The sequence below is a fragment of the Peromyscus eremicus genome, chromosome 10, assembly GCF_949786415.1.
Source record: "Peromyscus eremicus chromosome 10, PerEre_H2_v1, whole genome shotgun sequence".
Classification (NCBI taxonomy): domain Eukaryota; kingdom Metazoa; phylum Chordata; class Mammalia; order Rodentia; family Cricetidae; genus Peromyscus; species Peromyscus eremicus.
The window spans coordinates 67,696,196-67,715,051 of record NC_081426.1 but is presented as its reverse complement, the minus strand read 5'-3'; positions in this window follow the sequence as shown (position 1 = coordinate 67,715,051).

Here is an 18,856-nt window from a genome sequence, read left to right as displayed (position 1 = left end):
GGATGCTCATCTTCCCTCTTTTTTCCCTTTTCTTTTTTTGTTGATTAACACTTTCAGAATTTTTTTTTTTTTTTTTTTTTTTTTTTTTTTTTTTTTTTTTGCTTTGCTTTAGTGCAAGTATTTTGCCCAGAGACCTTTGTTTTCTTTTCCACAAAAGAACACCTTCCTGCTGCCTCTGGCAAGAGCTGCAGGGCCTTTCATTGAGGTCCAAGAAACCAACCCTCATTTTAATGAATGTTTATTTGAACTTTCTATCGGGTACACAACTGATACGTCTTCTAACAAAGTCGGTTCCTCTTTTGCTCTGATGAAGTTCTTGAAAACCATTATTCAACAACAATAACAACAACAAGACAGTGTCTCTGCTTTTTAGGTGCAGCTGGCATTCTCTGCCTCAGAAAATTCCGTCTTGGCTGACATAACTTTGTTATTTGAGTACCATGGATAGATATCACTGGTTCTGCCTTTTTCCTCCCATGATGCTCTCATCCACCTTACTTACCCATTTGGGGTTAATGGTCTTAAATTTCTGTTTCACCATGGTTATTAAACTCACAGATCAAGAGCAGTTGGCTTGGTGCATCATGTGGTCCCCTTTTATCATTTGTAAGTGGTGTGTCACTTTTTTAAGACATGGAAGTGCCTAGCAAAAGGTCATACCTCAGTTAAGGCCAGTGTAGGAAAAGCCATCTTCTAATCTACCCAGAGTAAATTACAGTGGTTCCTTTTATCTTCTACCCAGCATCTCCAGGATAGATCGTGTGTGTGTGTGTGTGTGTGTGTGTGTGTGTGTGTGTGTGTGTGTGTGTGTTTGACTGTCTGTCTGTCTGTCTGTGGCTCCTTCCCTTTGTCACTGTTAGTCTGGGAACAGCATCATTGAGAATGGTTTACTATTTTATAATTCTTGCTCTTGGGCTCCAAAGACAGGTTAAGTTTGAAGAGCTCATGTTAAAACATTGCCAAGGCCACACACATGACTGTTCCCTCTTAGTCTTACTGACTTGTCAGGAAAATAAGCTCTTGTCATACCTTTGTCATTCATGTTATCACCTCACATGTGTTATCCAGCTTCACATTGTTGTGACAAAGAACCTAAGAAATCAGCCTAAGTGAGTTACAATTTATTTTGCCTCATGGTTTTGGAGGTTTCAATCTATGGTTACCTAGCACGATTGTCTCTAGGCCAAGGATGAAATGCAGTATCTTGGGGTGAGTATATGGTGATATAGAGTTTCTCATTTCATGGCCATCAGGAAGGAAAGAGGAAGAGAGTGAGAAAGCGAAGAAGAGAAGGAAGAAAGAAAAGGAAGAAAAAGAAAAAGAAAAAGTGGAAGTGGAAGAGAGGGAAGAAAGAGGAGAGAGAAGGGAGACTCGGTGGGAAAAGCGATCTTCTAAACTACACAGAACAAACCCCACTGCTTCCTGTCATCTTCCAAGCATCTCCAGGCCAGATTCTTTTGCTGGTACATGCCTGACTCCTTCCCTTTGTTTTTGTTAACCCAGAAGTAGCCATTGTCCTTCAGAGAGAGAAAGAAAATGGACCAGGGTACACCCTTCAAGGACATGCCCTCAGCAAACTGCTTCTTCAAGGTGGGCGCCATCTCTAAAGTTTCCACCACTTAATTTCCCATTAAGTCATGATTCTGTAGCTTTTTATGGGTAAACTGGAGCATCGGGTAAGGAGGTTGGATGATTACAGGAAGATCAGGAGGGGGAGGGGAGATGGAATGGAGGGAGGGAATGAGGGAGAGACAGCTAGAACTGAAGTGCTGAAAGAGCAGTAAGAACCTAGTACAGTGGAAAATAATATAGGAAGGTGATACTAATGAAGTCTCCAAATGTGGGAGACGGAACCCCTTCTGGCCATCTCTTGTCACCAAATGAAGCTTCCAGTACTGGTCTGGGTTTCCTCCAACTGAGTTGTTGGCTGAAAGTGTCCCATGGAAATACCTAAACAACCTGTTGCCAAGACAATGGGCTGCTCTCTACAAGCTGGCATCAGGGTCCCATTGCTGAAGACAACACCCACACAACTCATTGAACATGGAGAGGGTGAGCTGGTGCCTCCACAGAACCTTAACCCTCATATTCTAGTGTCTATGACATGGAAGGTACTCCGAAGGCTGCCAACGGAGAAAACTAAATGCCGACCCCCATCACAAAATCTTGTATCTACAATCTGTCCTACCTGCAAAATATGCTAAGGCAATGGTGGCACAAGCCTTGTGGGAGTGACCGACCGATGTCTGATTTGACTTAAGGCCCACTCCATGAGATGGAACCTCTACCGGACATTGCTTGGGTGACCAAGAACCAGAGACTAGATAGCCCAGATTCCTGGGATAAAACCAAGCACTACTGGTCTCAAAAAAAAAAATAAGTAAGTCACTAAAATGACTCCTAATGATGTTCTGCTCATAGATCAGTGCCTTAATCAGCCATCATCAAGGATGCTTCCTCCTGCAGCAGGTGAGAATAAATACAGAGACCACAGCAAGACATTATGCAGAGAGACTTTGGAACACATAACTCTAGATGAGATGTCTGTATCAAATTCCTGCCCCCAGAGCTCAGGGAACCCTGTGGAAGAGGAGGCAGAAGGAGCAGGGGAGCCAGAGAGGATGGAGGACACCAGGAGAACAAGGCCCTCTAAAACAACACGAGCAAAGCTCATCTGGACGCAGAGACTGAAGCAGCAGGCTCAGGGCCTGCACAGGTCTGCACCAGGGCCTCTGAATACATACTATAGCTTTCAGTTTAGTACTTGTATGGGATTCCTGAATGTGTAAACGAGTGGGTCTCTGATTCCTGGACCTTCTCTTAAGGCTCTTTTATTTTTTCTGTTGGCTTGTCCAACTTCAATATGATGTTTCTACCTTATCTTATTATATTTTATGTTGTCATGTTTGGTTGTTTTCCCCTAGAACCCTGTTCTTTTCTAGTGAGAGACAGGATGGGAGTGGATCTGGATGGGAGAGGAGGTAGGGAGCAACTTCAAGGCATAGAAGGAGGGGAATCTACATTCAGATTATATTGCATGATTTAAAAAAAATCTATGTTTAATAAAAGGGGGAACAAAACAAAACAAAGACAAAGACAAAAAAGTCATGATGCTGTAAGTGAATTAATCCATTTATGGGGCCCAAGGACTTCTGGCCCAATCACCCCACAAAGCCCTATCTCCAAATACTCCTATTTTAGGGAACAAGCTTTCCAACCATGAGATTTTAGGAAACATTTAGAAGCCAAATTTTAATATGACATTTCTTTGTCTCAAGAGTTCAATATCCAGGGTTTTATATTCTACCGTGATCCAGTGGACACTGTAAACTTACTTATTTCTTCTTAACCCTCTTAGGCATAATGAGCTCAGATACCGGCATCTCGCTTGTAACTCCTATTGTTCCGAAATACTCTGAAATTATCAACTGGCAGAAGATCATTTTACAGCCCTGTCAACAGCATCTTAATTCACTGGAATTCAGGTTTTTAAAAAAACATGATCACTGCTTCTTTTCATCTCTAGTGTTGACTTTCTGTTGTCTGAAGTTACTTTAAGGATCGTCTTTCAGAAGCAAAACAAGCCTAGTGTATAAACCACTTCAGTGCCTGTTTATCCAGAGTGTAGGATGAGGATACTCTTAGGCGTGAAAAAACAATTAATTTCATGGGTATTAAGCTGTAGTTCCAGGCTTCATCTTCAGGGACCAAGAGTCTCAGGCCAGTGTAGAGTTAGAGGCTGTTGATGCCTGGGGAAGAGGCTGGGTGAATATAGCCTAATTTGTTTTCTGAATAAATATTCCGAAACATCCATCTTTTGCTTTTCATCTTTTCACCTACACACCTGATTAAATACTTAGGGAAGTAAGTCCACAATTAAATTATCAGCACAAATGAGGAGCAGATGTGATCTCACCTCCCAAGAACAGCAGAGTGGAATGGGGTGCAGCACATGGGAGTGACCAGGACAGGATGAGAAACAGCACAGCACAAACTGGGTCTCAGAGAGAAGCTGAGGAGACCATTCCAGAATCTTCTCAGTCTTTAGACTAGGGCAGGTAGGTTCCGGACCGAGAACTTGGAAATAGCCCTGGCAAGTGATCTAATGATTCAACGAATCTGGCACTCTGCGTAGCCTTGTCATAAGATTGAGGGGCAGGATTTGAATAAGTGGACAGTAATAGACTGAGCCTAAGGTCCTGTGTTCTGTATTTAAAAAAAAAAAAGAAACTAGTTCAAATGAATTCAAAATTATAAAAACCTGCCCGGGAGACTTAGAAAAATAAATACCTAATGATATAAAACATGGAACATTCACATTGATTGTGTACAGTGGGCCTTGTACATCCACAAATTCAGCCAATGATTTTTGTTAAGATGTACCTGATGTAGAGGTTTGCAGAGACTTTCCCTGTTCATGATCACCTCAGCAACATACTATGACGATATTATTACCCAAGCAACACAGCACAATGATTTCCATAACATTTACAGTGTCTTGGGTATTACAATTCATCTAGACATGATCTAAAGCATGTAGATGTAAACCCTACCCATTTTATAGGAGGGAGACAAGCATCCAAGGATGTTCGTAATGGGTTGGCAGAGAGGGGCTGCAACCAATTCCCCCATGAACACCAAAGAATGGCTACATCTGTATAAAAATGGCGCCTCATTTTCATCTCTCTGTCCCTCAGAGTGGGTTAAATTGAGTCTGAGAGAGGATAGTTATATTCAGTTCACGGTAACATTTGTTGTCACACATCGTATACTTGGAATAAAGTCAATAAAATGGTTTGTAGTGCCAAGAATTGCCTATCATAGATTTAATTTTCCTGTACTTCCAAGTTGGGAAACTATAAAAAAAAATACATAAACTCACTGCATCATAAAATTAAAGTAAATAAAAGAAATTCAACTTTAGCCCATACCCTAAAAGAGTCAAGTAAACAGAAAATGAGGGGGGGTTGCTGAGAGCCTTCAGGTGGGCACACTATCCTAATTGCTTCCCATTTTTGTATATTTAATCTTCATAAAAGCCTGGAAGCTGGGAGCTGCTCTTGTCTCCACTTCCCAGAGGATGACGCTGAGCCACAGGGAGGGTAGGTCACTTGTGCAACACCATAGAATGAGCTGTAGCTAGACTCTGACCTGAACAACACGGGGTGTGTGGGGGGGAACACTACAGAACTGTGAGGTGAGCTGGAAAAATGCTAGAAGCAAGGTACCCCCAAATCCCCAGACAGGGAGCCCTTCATTCCACCTAGAGAATTCAGGAAAGAGTTTGAACTGGGAAGGTGTTGTGGGAGTTGAAAGAATGAGTGGAACTTTCAGAAAGTGAAGGAGAATGGTCCTGTCCTAGAAGGATCGTTTCCCCCAGACGATAGCTTCTCTTTCCTCAAAGCCCTTTCTTATCCAGAATTCTGGAGAACTCTTACCTGATTATTCACTTACCTCACTAGCCGTGCCCTCCCGGAGGTGATTTATATATTTATTTTTGAAACAGGATCTCATAATGTACCTTAAACTACACAAGTCAAATGAGGCACAAGCCATGAGCCCCGGACTTAGCCATGTGGGAGCCATGGTGATGTTGAAGGAAGCACAGAGTGGCCACAAGCCTGCAAGAGGCTGGCATGGTCTCCCTTTTGTTAAGAACGTTATGTACTTGGCTTGGCATCTTTCTGCATGGGCACCTGGGGAGAGTTTTATAAATGCTTCCCTGGAGCTGGGAGGCTGCACAGCTGCCCCTGTCCTCACGTAGACTGCCCTTCTTTCTCTGTGGGAAGCTCATTAGATGAAGCCTCCTTTGGGCAAAGCCATGATGGTAGATGTGCTGGCTGACAGCAGAGAGCAGGGGAGACACAACACCAAGGGTCACTATCATACAACCACACTTCCTTCTCACCTCTTCTAGAAACATGCTTCTCGGAGGTCTGGACATATTGAGGTTGCCCCAACCCCAACCAAGAGGGGGCAGGCGAGCTACCTGCATAACCATCATGTTACACTCCCTTACTAAAGAGATCTGCCCAAGTACCATGAAGCCACCATCACACCAAGAAGCTCCATACTTGTTCTTACATCTCATAGCACACTTACTTGAGGGTGGATCATGGGTTTGTTGGGTCTGGAAGGGGCAGAAGTCTTCGGCTCCCTCTAGAGGCCAAAAATGTGGGTGCATAGAAGGCAAGAGGTTATGGGCATTCAAGAGGTCAAAAGGCCATTCCATCCCATCCACAAATGTACAGCCCTCAATGGAGGGAGATTCCAGGCAGGCCAGGTTTCACTAAGAGACCCCCTTTCCGACTTTGCCCCCAACAGCTGACTCCATACTGCATAAGAGTGACCTCAGGGGCTGTTTCCCATTATCAACGTCCTCTGCACAATCCCATGATAGATGACGGCCTGTTTCCTCACTTCTGTTTGTGAGGGTACCGCAGAAGGACATCATACTCGGCAGACACGCTGGGTCAGAACTCCCCCTGGCCCTGGTCTCCATCCTGCCACAAGGAAGGCCCTCCCCAGTATGCGATTGATCAGAGGCATGGCAGAGCTCCAGCTGAGGCTGGGAAGAGAGGAAGGATGGGCACTGGAATTAAAGGAGATGGAAAAGTTAAAAGAGGGAGACTTTTTATTTTTGCAATGTGCCTCTCTGCTAACCATTATTTCAAGCTTCCTGAGTGGAAACGAGTCAGGAAACTGCACTGGGACTAATAAAGTGGACTGGGCAGCAGCTGGGGAGAGCACCCGGTATCGTTAATATGTCCCTGTTGTGCAGGGTTGTGAAGGGTCCTTGTCATGTAGACACCTGACCTCCTGTCCCCATCTCCCAGAGTCCCCTCGGCTCTGTCTTGGACAAGGTTTCTGTGACTTGGCCTGGACCTGCTGCGATGGATGGAGACAGAGTGAGAAGCAGACAAGACGTTTACGGTTCCGCTTCTTCCTGGGAGCTGTGCTTTCCTGTGTGCTGTTCTCCTGGCTGCACCTCGCTGTCCTGTCCTCTGCTCCAGGGCCAGCCTCAGCTAACTCGGGCAGCCACATTCCTTTTGGATTCCAAGCCAGACAGTGGCTACCAAAGCCTGGGTGTTCTCCTAAATAAAAACTCACAGAGAAGTATTATCTAGCCTGTGGTAATCTTTTCTTCCTAGTGGGGACTCTGCTCTTCGGTTTTTGATGATTTTTTTTTTTCCGTGTTGTTTTTAGCTTCTTTTTCTCTTCATTTATTCATCAAATGGACTTGTAGGACACCGAGCTTTACTGAGCACTTACTGTGTACCAAGTGAAACACTATGTTCTGGAAGTACAGGGGCCTCTCCCAGGTGGAAAACAGGTGTTACAACCGGAATGGAAAATGCCCCTCAGAGGCTCATGTGTCTGAATACTCAGTCTCCAGCTGGTGGCGCTATAATGGGAAGAGATGGAACCTGTGGGACATAAGGCTGGTGAGAGCAGGTCATCAGGGGCAGGCCTTCAAAAGTTACCCACTTCTCTGCTCCTGGTCCATTAAGATAGCGGAGGCCCGCCCCCCCCCCCCCCCATGCATGCTTCCAAGTGCCATGGACTCTACATGCCTTCCTTGCTGTGATGGACTGAGACTCTGAAAGGGTGAGCCCAAAGAACCCAGTCCCCTCTTCAGTCGCTTCTGTCCGATATTTGGTCACAGCGACGAGAGAGGTGAGAAATGTAGGGGGTTAGGAAATTTGAAAGATGAGTTGTCGTGAGCCACGTGACAGGGGCAGTGGGAGAGGGTTCTGGGATGATGGGAACACACACCTGGCCGTGGGAGAAAGCAAAGCCTTGGACGAAATGCCACACAGCATGCAGCGGCAAAGAGGGGGACTCAGAAAGAGAAGCTTCAAGAATGCGGATGCTAGGAGGCGGCCTAGTGACTCTTTCCCCAGGAAGGACAAGGGGACCTTCTGGGGGTCTCAGCAGAGCCCTGGCCTCCCATAGGCTTTTGACAGTGGGTTCCCTCGGGAGCCGGGGGAGATGGCGGTCCTTCTCCTTGATGATAGAGGACACAGAAATCTTCAGAGGTATCAGTCTTCACCCTGGCTAGGATCCACTTCCAGAGTGGCTCTGAACAGAAAGTTATTAAGAAAATGCCCCAGCCAAGGTGATGGAGAAGGGCATCAGGGAACACGCACAGCCGGGAAGGAAGAATTCAGCTGGAAGATTCTGTGATCCTCCGCCAAATTCCACGAGTGCCTCGGGAGTCACCGAGCCCTGCAAGGGGGGCAGCTGGCCAGGACGCCCGGGTTCTCTGTTGCCTAGTGACTTGTCTTGGGCATGCCCTTGGAATTCCAGGTTTTATTCCTTCCCTGGGGGGTAGAATCCTGGAAAGCGTTCCTTTTTAGTCTGATCCGTTAGCCTCCCTTTCTACCTCTGATCACACCCCTTCCAACCACTGACCCATTCCCCCCTTTTCATCCTTGCTCCTGCTGCTCAAAGCTGTCCCCTCTGTGGCCCACAGAGAATGACTATTAGCATGTCTGAGGTTTTCATGATGGCAAAGGCAAGATACGTTAACCAGTATTAGCCATTGTTCGTAAAGGTTCTGAGACCGGGCCTTTGAACGGGTTGCTACATCAACCTGGCCACTCTTCCCCCAAATGCCTAACTTCCTTTACATGAAATCTTTGTTCAAATACCACCTCCTTGCCTCGGCCCACTCTATCTTATGTAACACTGCTTCCTAACTCCCCTCATGCAACTGTTCCATGTAATTGACTTACTAACTGGGCGTATTATTACCGTCTATTTCTCCAAACTAAAATATAAATTCACTGGGGACCTGGTATGACCCCAGAGCACAGCGTTGCCAGCAACTGGCACGAATTAGCTGTGCTTTAGGGAAGCACTCAGGGGTGAATGCTCTCTCAGCGCGGTGAAGCGGGCCTGTTTCCGTCGTCCTCTTCTTGCTGTGTCAATGGTGGACATGTCCATCATCTAAGATGCACTGTCTTGGGCATAGACACCACACAAATTCTGAGGTGCCCGGGAGTGTCTCCAATATGCAGTCATGTCCTTGACACACGCGAATGAAGCAAAGGATTAGGAATTGTCCTCTGATAGGCATCATGGATCAAGGAGAGGGGAAATGATCTATGACAGCAGGAGCTGTGGAGGCTGACACTTGGAGACCCAGAGGTGGATTTCTAAGCCTGAGAACTGTCCGGTGCTGCGAACTCTCATGAAGTCAGAAGGCGGCAAGCCAATCAACATGGACGGCCTCCAGTCACCGAGGTCAGCGTGGAACTCCACACAGGAAGCCGTCTATTTCTGACAGGCGATTGCCTTCCTGTTTTCCTCCCGTGTGTTGCCGCAGGAGCCCACTTCCAAGAGTTTTGTTTGAATGCTTTCCTCTTTTTTTTTTTTCTTTTTTAAATTTGGATGCAGCCTTGGACTTCCAGAGAGCAAATGTTCTCTTGTTATTTTAAGAAAGCCGGGAGGCTGGGCCATCCTTGGGCGTGAACAATGCTGAGCTGATCTTCCGAGGTGACAGCTTGATTGAGAAGGTAGACTGGGAGCCCCCTCTGGGGAACAGTGGGAAGGTGCTCTGACCCAGCCAAGATGGAGTGAAGCCCTGCAGGGCAGAGCAAGCCAGCTCAGAGAAGCTCTAGGGTGCTCTCCAAGCTGGCCAGACTTGCCCTGAACTGTCCGCCAGTCTCTATTCTCCTGTCTCACCCCAGCTCACCCCCCCCACCCCTCCCAGAGGACCTGGAGAGAGGCATTCTTTTCATACCCAAAGCAGTCCAAGGCCTCTCCTGGATTCATTTTTCTGGCTTATTATCTGTCTTTAAGTGACTGTAGAGCTGTGTTTTCCAAACTCTGACTGCAGAGCATCAGCAATTGTTTATCCCTCAGCCACGGGCCCTGCTTGCTTTCACCTCTGATGCTGCAGGGCCAAAAAGCGGCCGAATTCTGGAATTCTGGCAGGTAGCAGAAGCAACTGCAGTTACGTTTCCGGAGCTCAGTGGTCAGTGCAGAGCAATCACCCTGAGTGCATCTAGGTACCTACTGCAAAGTGCACTGCGTTCCGGGGCCCCTGAACCCCAAGAGCTGGCTAAAGGACTTTGGGCTAGGGATGGTCCATCCTCCTAACTCAAGTCTCTCTGACGGCGAAGCAGCTGCTGGGGTTTCCTGCCCTGAGCTTGCAGATGATCCCTGAGCAGTCCTGGAAATGGCGATCTCTAGGTGCTCACTCCCAGCCTTGGTCACTGTCTCCTGAGTGAGGTATGGAAGCCACATTGCAATGGCCAAGTTGGAGACATCCCAAAGTTTTTTAGTGATTTGGGCAGGCTCATTAGGGGGTTGATGGTCGCAGAATAGACATGCTCTGAGCTTGCTCCTCCAGGATGAGTCTCTGAACCAGGGAGGGTAAGTGACGACTGAGTGCCTGGCCCAGAGTTTACCATGTTCAAAGTGATTTCACACATTGAGCGATGTCTAAGTTAGGGTCTCTATTGCTGTGATAAACGCCATATCCAAAGCAACTTGGAGGAGAAAGGGTTTATTTGGCTTATACTTCCACCTCATAGAACATTGGTGAGGGAAGTCAGGGCAGGAACCCAGAAAGGACCCCAGAGACAGGAACTGAAGCAGAGGCCATGGAGGAAATGGTACTCTCTGTCTTTCTCCCCATGGCTTGCCCTTAAGAAAACCAGGAGGCGGGGCCATTTGGGGGGCTTGAACAATGCTGGGCTGATCTTTCGTGTCAGCCCATTTTTTAATATGACCCCAGGATCACCCTCCATGGGCTGGGCCCTCTCTTATGAATCATTAACCTAGAAAATGCCCCGTGGGCCATCCATCCTACAGGCAATCTGGTAGGGGCATCTTCTCAGCCGAGGTACCCTCTTTTCAGATGACTTTAGCCAGTGTCAAGTTGGCCAACGAACAAACAACAGCAAAATGACCAGCCAGGACAAGCGATAAATTCCAATGAAGTGAGGCTGGGGCTGGATGTCCAGTCACCCATTGTGGGAAGGGCAGCCCAGCAGGGCACTCTTGCTGCCTCTACCCTCTCCAGGACAGGAGCACCTGGTCGGGAGAGAAATCATTCCCAGCTCCTACCTGTTTCATTCCCAAAGGGTGAGGGTGTTCTTTTTGTCTAAAGCACCTGTTACACACTTTGAAAATCTTATTATTTTATTATTCTATCCCCAAATGGGTCATTAACATATCATATCTTGTGCTATAAACCATATACAGGAAACACATATAATTGAATATGAGTTTAAAAATGAACAACAGAGCCAGGCGGTGGTGGATCTTTGTGAGTTCAAGGCCAGCCTGATCTACAGAGCAAGTTCCACAACAGGTTCCAAAGCTACTGACAGGGAATTACAACAAGTGCAAAATGGGGACAAATGGGGACAAGCAAAGCAAAATGGAATTAGAATTTGGAGAAGTTCTTTCCCCTTAGAATTTGCTGAGAGTCAAAGCAAAGAAGAAAATATGGTCATCTACAAATGTGCTATTATCTACTAGGGGCAAAATATTCTTTTCTCAGAAGCTAAAGTATTCTGTTTTGAGTTCTGAAGAAGATGTATCCCAGAAGGCTCAAACAAGCAAAGTCATAGGTACCATACATTTATATATTTTGGGTACATCCATGAAACCTTGGCTGGGATATGGATTTTATTTCTGGCCAGTTTTTTTTATCGTGTCCATCCATTTTAAGGGTTGTCACCCAAGACAGAGGGGAACTGAGGCTGACTCATCTTGATGAGCTTTTACAAAAATTCTTCAGTGTGAAACACGTGTGTGCCAGGTGCTCAGGGAATACCATGTTCTCAAGTGCACAGCCAGGTGAGGACATGTGTCATGAATGCCTGGAGACCGGAAATCCACCTGGGGAACCCATGTGAAAGTGGATGTCTTCTGACACCCCCAAGCCACCACACAGTGGGTGGGGGTGAGGAGAGGGGTGGGTTGAGAGACTTTACCCACAGCCCAGGAAGGGGAACACACAAAATGTAAAATGCACAAGTACGGTGATATTGTGTTCTCCAAAATATTGTGTACCCTAATAAACTTATCTGGGGTCAGAGAACAGAACAGCCACTAGACAGACATAGAGACCAGAAAATGGTGGCATACACACCTTTAATCCTAGAATTCTGGAGGCAGAGATCCATCCAGATCTCTGTGAGTTCAAAGGCACACTGTAAACAGCCAGGCATGGTGACACACACCTTTAATCCCAGGAAACAATGGCAGGGAGCAGAAAGGTATATAAGGCATGAGGACCAGGAACTAGAGCCTAGTTAAGCTTTCAGGCTTTTTAGCAGTAGTTCAGCTGAGATCCATTTGGATGAGCACTCAGAGGCTTCCAGTCTGAGGAAACAGGATCAGCTGAGAAATTGGCGAGGTGAGGTTGGCTGTGGCTAGTCTGTTTCTCTGATCTTCCAGCGTTTACCCCAATACCTGACTCTGGGTTTGTTTTGATTAATAGGACCTTTTAAGATTCATGTTACACACAGGCAGTTCTCACATGAAGGAACTTGCTGTCTTAATCAGTTCGAGGCACTATGATGAAATACCATACACCTTAGCGTGGCGTAAACAACAAACATTGGCTTCTCACACTTCTGGAGGTTGAAAGACAAGATGGAGAAGCAACCAGTTCAGTTCCTGGCTAGTTTTATGGGAGGGTGCCTTGTCACCATCGCCCCTGTGGTGAGAAGTTTCTTCTGCTGAGGGAGGGCACGAACCCCATTGGGTAGGGCCCCACCCCCACAGCCTCACCCCTCCTTTCCTGTTACTGTCGCCGAGGTTGGGGTTTCCACACAGGAATCTGGGGGAGAACTCAAATGTGCAGCCCCTGCTGGGTGTGTTTAGTACCACGGTGTCGTCTTCCGTGAACACAGGGCTGCTAGCTATCCTCATGAAGGAATTATGGAGTCAGCCTGGCTTGCTATACTTCTGAAACTGCTCAGGCATGACAACAGCTTTGAGCTTCAAGATTCTCTCAGACCAGTTGGGAAGGTGTGTGTAATCCCATCTCACACCCTTCAGCCGGGGGACAGTGACCTCTCTCCACAGTGGTGCCTCTGGCCTGTGCCACCTGCCCACCCTGAGGCTCTGGGTCTAGGCTTACTGTCACACCCGACAGACTGAGACAGGGGAGGTGTGAGCATCGATGGGGCTTTTTGGGTCTGGTATCAATGCGAAAGTTTGCAGGACACTCCATTATAAATGCCAATGTGGCTTTCTCTTCCTGAAATGTGCTCAGTTTCTTCTGAGGCCCCTGGAACTCAAATTCAGTTTCATTTCCTGATGATTTCAAGAGAGACACGGCCAACATAAGTCATTCATTACTAGAGAAATGGTTAACTACAGGGATGCCATTGTCCCTTTCCTGGCCAGCATAGCCTAACTTAGAAAGCGTTCCCTGTCACCTGGCTGTGGTTGCCAAGGGAGCTGGGTGGCCCCTCCAGCACTCACATAATTCTCTAAATCCTGTGCTTCCAGCAGCCTCCAACTTGCTTAGGCCATGTGTCCCCAGTACAGCAAGACCGATAACAACCCAAGCTACCAAGAGCTGACTGTGAAAACTACTCAAAGCCTAAAGAACATTTTCTCATCTATCCTGGCTGTGAAGGTGTCTCCTTGTGAACCACAAGGACTCAGGGCTACATCTTCTATGAGAATTCTCTTATTCTCTCAATCTGGATTGTATGTCTGCTCTTACACTTCATACCACAACTGTGAGGGGACAGAGCTCCTTAGAGAACGTAGGCCTTTCTTTCTAGACCACATAACATGTCAAAAGTATTTGTACCAGTTAGGACAACGTCCTAACAGTACCACAAATAATAGGAAATAAGAGACAATACCCATTTTCCCCCACAGCCAATTTTTAACACTGAATATGTAAAAGCCTATTATTACTGCAGTGAAAGTTCACCATGCATTGACCATTACACATAGAGACAGAACGGGTTCATTTGCTTGATTTTCTAATAGACTAGAAACAATTTTTCACTCACCTTTAAAAACCTGTTAAAAGCTGTCTACCAAGTTGTTCCTTCAGCTCTCAAGTTCAGCGTGTGGAAAAGGCCTGTGGGTCATCTCTGCTCACTCCTCCCCCTTGTTCTAACTGTGAATCATGGTGCGCTGTTTGGGAATCAAATGATCTTCCCCTCAGTAAATATCTACTGAGCTCATTCTCTGAAGCCAGAGCTACGGAAGACACGGTATACATGACGGGGAAGGGTGGCAGATGTGATCCCTGTCTCCTGAAAGTTCCTGTCTGATGGAGGAGACAAACCCAGAGCAAGACCCAGACCCCAATGAGGAAGCATAACTGTTGACCTGGTCCTCCTTCCCTGTGCCATCGTCACAGCCCCGGCCAAGCCTCTGTGACCTCGCTGCTGCAGGATGCAGGCGACCGCCCTTTCTTTCTCACTCAGCAGCATGCGAGGGCTCGTGGTTCATCACAGTCAGCGTACCTTGTGCATGTGTCTGTGTGCCTCGTTCTCTTAAGTGTTCCTAATTATCTTTGCAAATTCTACCACTCCTTGAGATCCCACTGGAGTGTGATGCCTTCTTTGGTATGCAGGTAGGGTATGCGCATACATGTGGCATTCATGCACACCCATGTGGTGTATGTGTACATGCATGCTGAGGCTGGAGGTCTCTGCCCTGTGTCTTCCTTGGTTGCTCTCCACCTTCAATGTCTTTGTTGAGGCAGAATCTCTCCTTGAACCCGGAGCTCATCAGCTAGCATGGCTGACAGGGTGCCCCAGGGATCCACCTACCTCTACTCCTTGGGCACTAGAGTTAAAGATGGGGTGCTATAGAGTCTTGCCTCTCTGTGGATGCCAGGGATCCTAACTCAAGTCCTCATGCTCACATGGCAAGCACTTTGCTGACTGAGCCTTCTCCCCAGACCCGGTGTGGTCTTTAAAACCATTCCATCTCCAGCCAGAGTGGACCCCACCCTATCAGGAAGCATTCTTCTTTGGCTAAGAAGCACTCCCTTTGAGTCATCCTGCTGGCATTTCTTACGCACTGTGGTCATCTGTGTGCATCTTGCCTTCTGTTAGGGTGTAAGCAACCAAAGAGCAAAGACCCGGTGCAGTGGTCACATGTCCTTCTTTTGAATGACATCACCTGATGTTCCTGCTCGTGTTTGGAGATGAGTCCTTGCGGAAGAGCTATATCAGATCCCCTCTTTCACAAATGTCTACAGATCCCATACTCCTTCATTCCATACAATGAAGAGTATGAAAGGTAACTTACGTTTTCCCAAACAAATGTATCAGCCGAAGAGTCAGGGGAAGCGCTAAGGGTATAAGACAGCAAGAACATGGAACTGGTTCTCTGGCGCAGGTGACAATTAGGGTGCAGGTGAGCCCTGAGGGTCTGGGGGCTGACGTACTGATGGCATCTTCCAGAGCCCTGGCCAGTGAAGTCAGGGCTGACAGCTCTCCTGTGAGACTCGTTCTGTGGTGATTCTGGGATTGTTCCTGGGGGCAATAGCCACATCTCTGTGGCATTCTGTGAGCGTCTATATATCATTTATGGATCTGTCTTCTGTTTAGCTCAGCAACCTTAGTCCATTTGTGTAGCCAGACACTCTGGATTAAGTAATTTACAAACCACAGACATTCGTTTCTCAGTTCTTGAGGCCAGAAGTTCACTGGCAAAGCCGATGGGTCTGGTGTCTAGTACAGGCTGTGCCCCAGATTCCAAGACAGCACTGTTAACACCGACTGCTTCTTCTGAGGGGAGAGAGTCTGTGTCTTTGTGTGTCAGAACGGACAGAAGGGTCCTTCCATAAGGAACTAACGCCAACACTCACCAAGCGGAGCTCTTGTGACCTTCTCCCCTCCCCCGTTACTGTTATTTCATGGATGGATTACATTTCATGATGAAACCTGGAGGGACTTAACCATCCAATCCCTAACACCCAACTGGGCTGTTTTAGCATCTAGAGATGCATAGACCCATGATTGTTATAAAACAAACAACAACAACAACAAAACTTTATATATTTATTGGAGGGACAAATGGGTTAGAATTATTCCTAGTTATAAGATCCTCCCTAATAATATTGAGTTTCCTGATTGGTAAGCGGGCTGACAACTCCAGTCTACAAAAGAGACTGTATGGATTGAATGAAATCCTGGATGTTAAGCAACTAGCATATGGTGAGCAGCCAGTTAACTGTAGCTAGCACGGGTAAACACAGGGGTTTGGTCCTGGCAATGACAATAAGTCAGCGCTTCCCCGTGTTCACAGAACAGAAAACCCTGAAGAAGTTCTCCGGCGAGAGCATGCGCTCCAGACTTCTAACTTGCTTCATACAGCTCACACATTTAAACCCTGGCTGCCTCTTTGTTTCTTTGACGTCTGCAGGTTCTGTGCACGGGCTTGCCACCTGACTGGATGGCGGACGAGCATCTCCCCTCAGGGGCTGCCCCTTTTGAGGTGTCATGTCGCTTTCAGAAAGAGACAGCCTTTGGGGCCGCCAAATACTGCTAGCATCCGGACAACCGAGTTTAAAACGCTCTTCCACACAACCAAAGAACTACAGCGCCCCTTACAGGACGAGCAGGGTACGTGAAGAAGAAGAAGGGTGTAGGAGAGGTTATGAAGAGAGCGCTGGGGTGGAGGTAACGGGCGGGCGGGGAGTAAACAGCTTCTGGCTGGACAGGGAAGAAGCCGAGGCAGAGCAACTCAGCTCTGAAGCCAGCGGCTGGAAAACAGTTGACAGCGGCAGGCGGGGGACCAGTGTTTGCTTTGTACCTTTATCAAACACATGATGCTAACTTTCACATTCTCAAACCCAGAGCTAAGGCTTCGGGCACTTTGTGGTCATGGGTTATTTTTTTATTAATTTTATTATTATTGAAATACCATTTTGATGCTGAATGTCTCGGTGTCCCTTAAACTTCGCTTCTGACTCACCGCCCCCACCCCACCCCCCACCCCTGGCCTCATTCACACCAGATGGTGATTGGCAAACACTCCCATGGATGAGCTCATCCGGCCCTCGTAGCAACCTAATAGCCCTCGCTCCACTTTATAGAATCACAAATTGACCCACAGAAGGATTAAATCTCTCTGCCAACTTCGTGCTAATTGAAAATTTAACCTGCTCAAGTTGAACTTGAACACAAGCTGTGGTCTTTCCACAAAACATAATTAGAGTCCAGGGCAATACACAGAGACACACTCTGGAGAATTGTGTGAAAATTGGTTGAAGTGTATAAATAACATGTATTTAAACAACTATTATTACTGAAATTTAGATCACAGAATGCCTAACATGGGCCGCTGCAGGGATCATCAATGCTAAGGGACTATTTGAAGGGCTTGCCTTAAAAAGTTGTGTCCCAGCACTCGGGAGGCAGAGGCAGGCGGATCTCTGTGAGTTCAAGGTCAGCCTGGTCTCCAAAGTGAGTTCCAGGAAAGGTACAAAGCTACACAGAGAAACCCTATCTTGAAACCCCGCCCCCCAAAAAATTGTGTTGGTTGAATGTGGTGGTATGCGGCTAGAAACACAACTCTCAGGAGACTGAGGCAGGAAGATTGCCAAAGGTTTGAGGCCAGCCTGGGTTACAAGTGAGACCCTGTGTCTTAGGAAGGGTTAATATTGCTGTGCTAAAATACCGTGACCAAATGCAACGTGGAGAGAAAAGGGTTTATTTTAGCTTACAACTCTCATCTTATATTACATCCTAAGGGAAGTCACGTCAGAAACTCAAGGCGAGAACCTGGAGGCAGAAACTAAAGCAGAGGCCATGGAGGATCACTGCTAACCAGCTTGTTCCCCATGGCTTTCTCAGACTGCTTTCCTATGCAACTCAGAACCACCTGCCCAGGGCTGGCACGGTGGGTGGGACCCTCCCACGTCAATCATTAAATCAAGAAAATACCCACAGACTTCTCTATAGGCCCATCTTGTGGAGGATATCTTTCTCAACTAAGATGCCCCTCTCCCCTAGGTTTGTGACAAGCTGGCAAAACCAACCATCACACTCTGTCTCAAAAAACAAAAGAAAACAAAAAGTTATAGTGGATGAAAAGTTTTCACTTTTATTATTTCATTTTCCCTGCTTCAAAGAAATGCATTTCTCCACCAAGTCTTCAGGCCATTGGCTGTATTTTGGCATGCACTGCTCCAGAGTTTCAAAGCACGATAGTGTTCTTCTTGTCCATCATAGCAGTCAGCCTTAAGTACTCATTTCTTCTAAGTTAACCCCAGGACTTGGTTTCCCTTGGATACACACCATCAAAGCCACTTTTAATTAAATTTCTGAAAAGCTTGGCAGAGTCTGGGGGAAGCATTTGACTAGCCAAGCTTCACTAGAATGTTACCCATACACTGTGCAGCAAAATGGTTTGCATTATTTTATAAGTATAGCTCACTCTACCTCACATGTTTATCTCCAGAAAAATTTCTGGAACATAGAAGCTGTAACCTGAAAAGAATCAGGATAGCTGGGCTTGGGCCACAGGTGGAAATGCTCCTTAGCAGCCATCTGATAAAGGTTTGGGCACTAGGTGAGTGGAAAGGCATGCTCTGGCCTTGGTCTCAAAATTGAAACCTCCTCCCTAGTAAACTGATAGATAAATAAATATGCTATGGAAGAGCCATGAAGAAAATGCATCAACAGGGGTTTGTGTTGTTGTTCATATACTTGAATCTTGATTTACTAGGGCTCAGAGAGTTCATAATCTTGTGTGGATTAAACTTGTTCAATTTTCCCACACAGAACCCAGCCGTCTACATTCAAGAAAGATAACAGAAAAACAAACGTCTCTCTAGAGAAATGGTTGTGCTAGTAATATTCTCCTGGGATCTGAGTGTTATTAAACACACTTGAAAAAACCC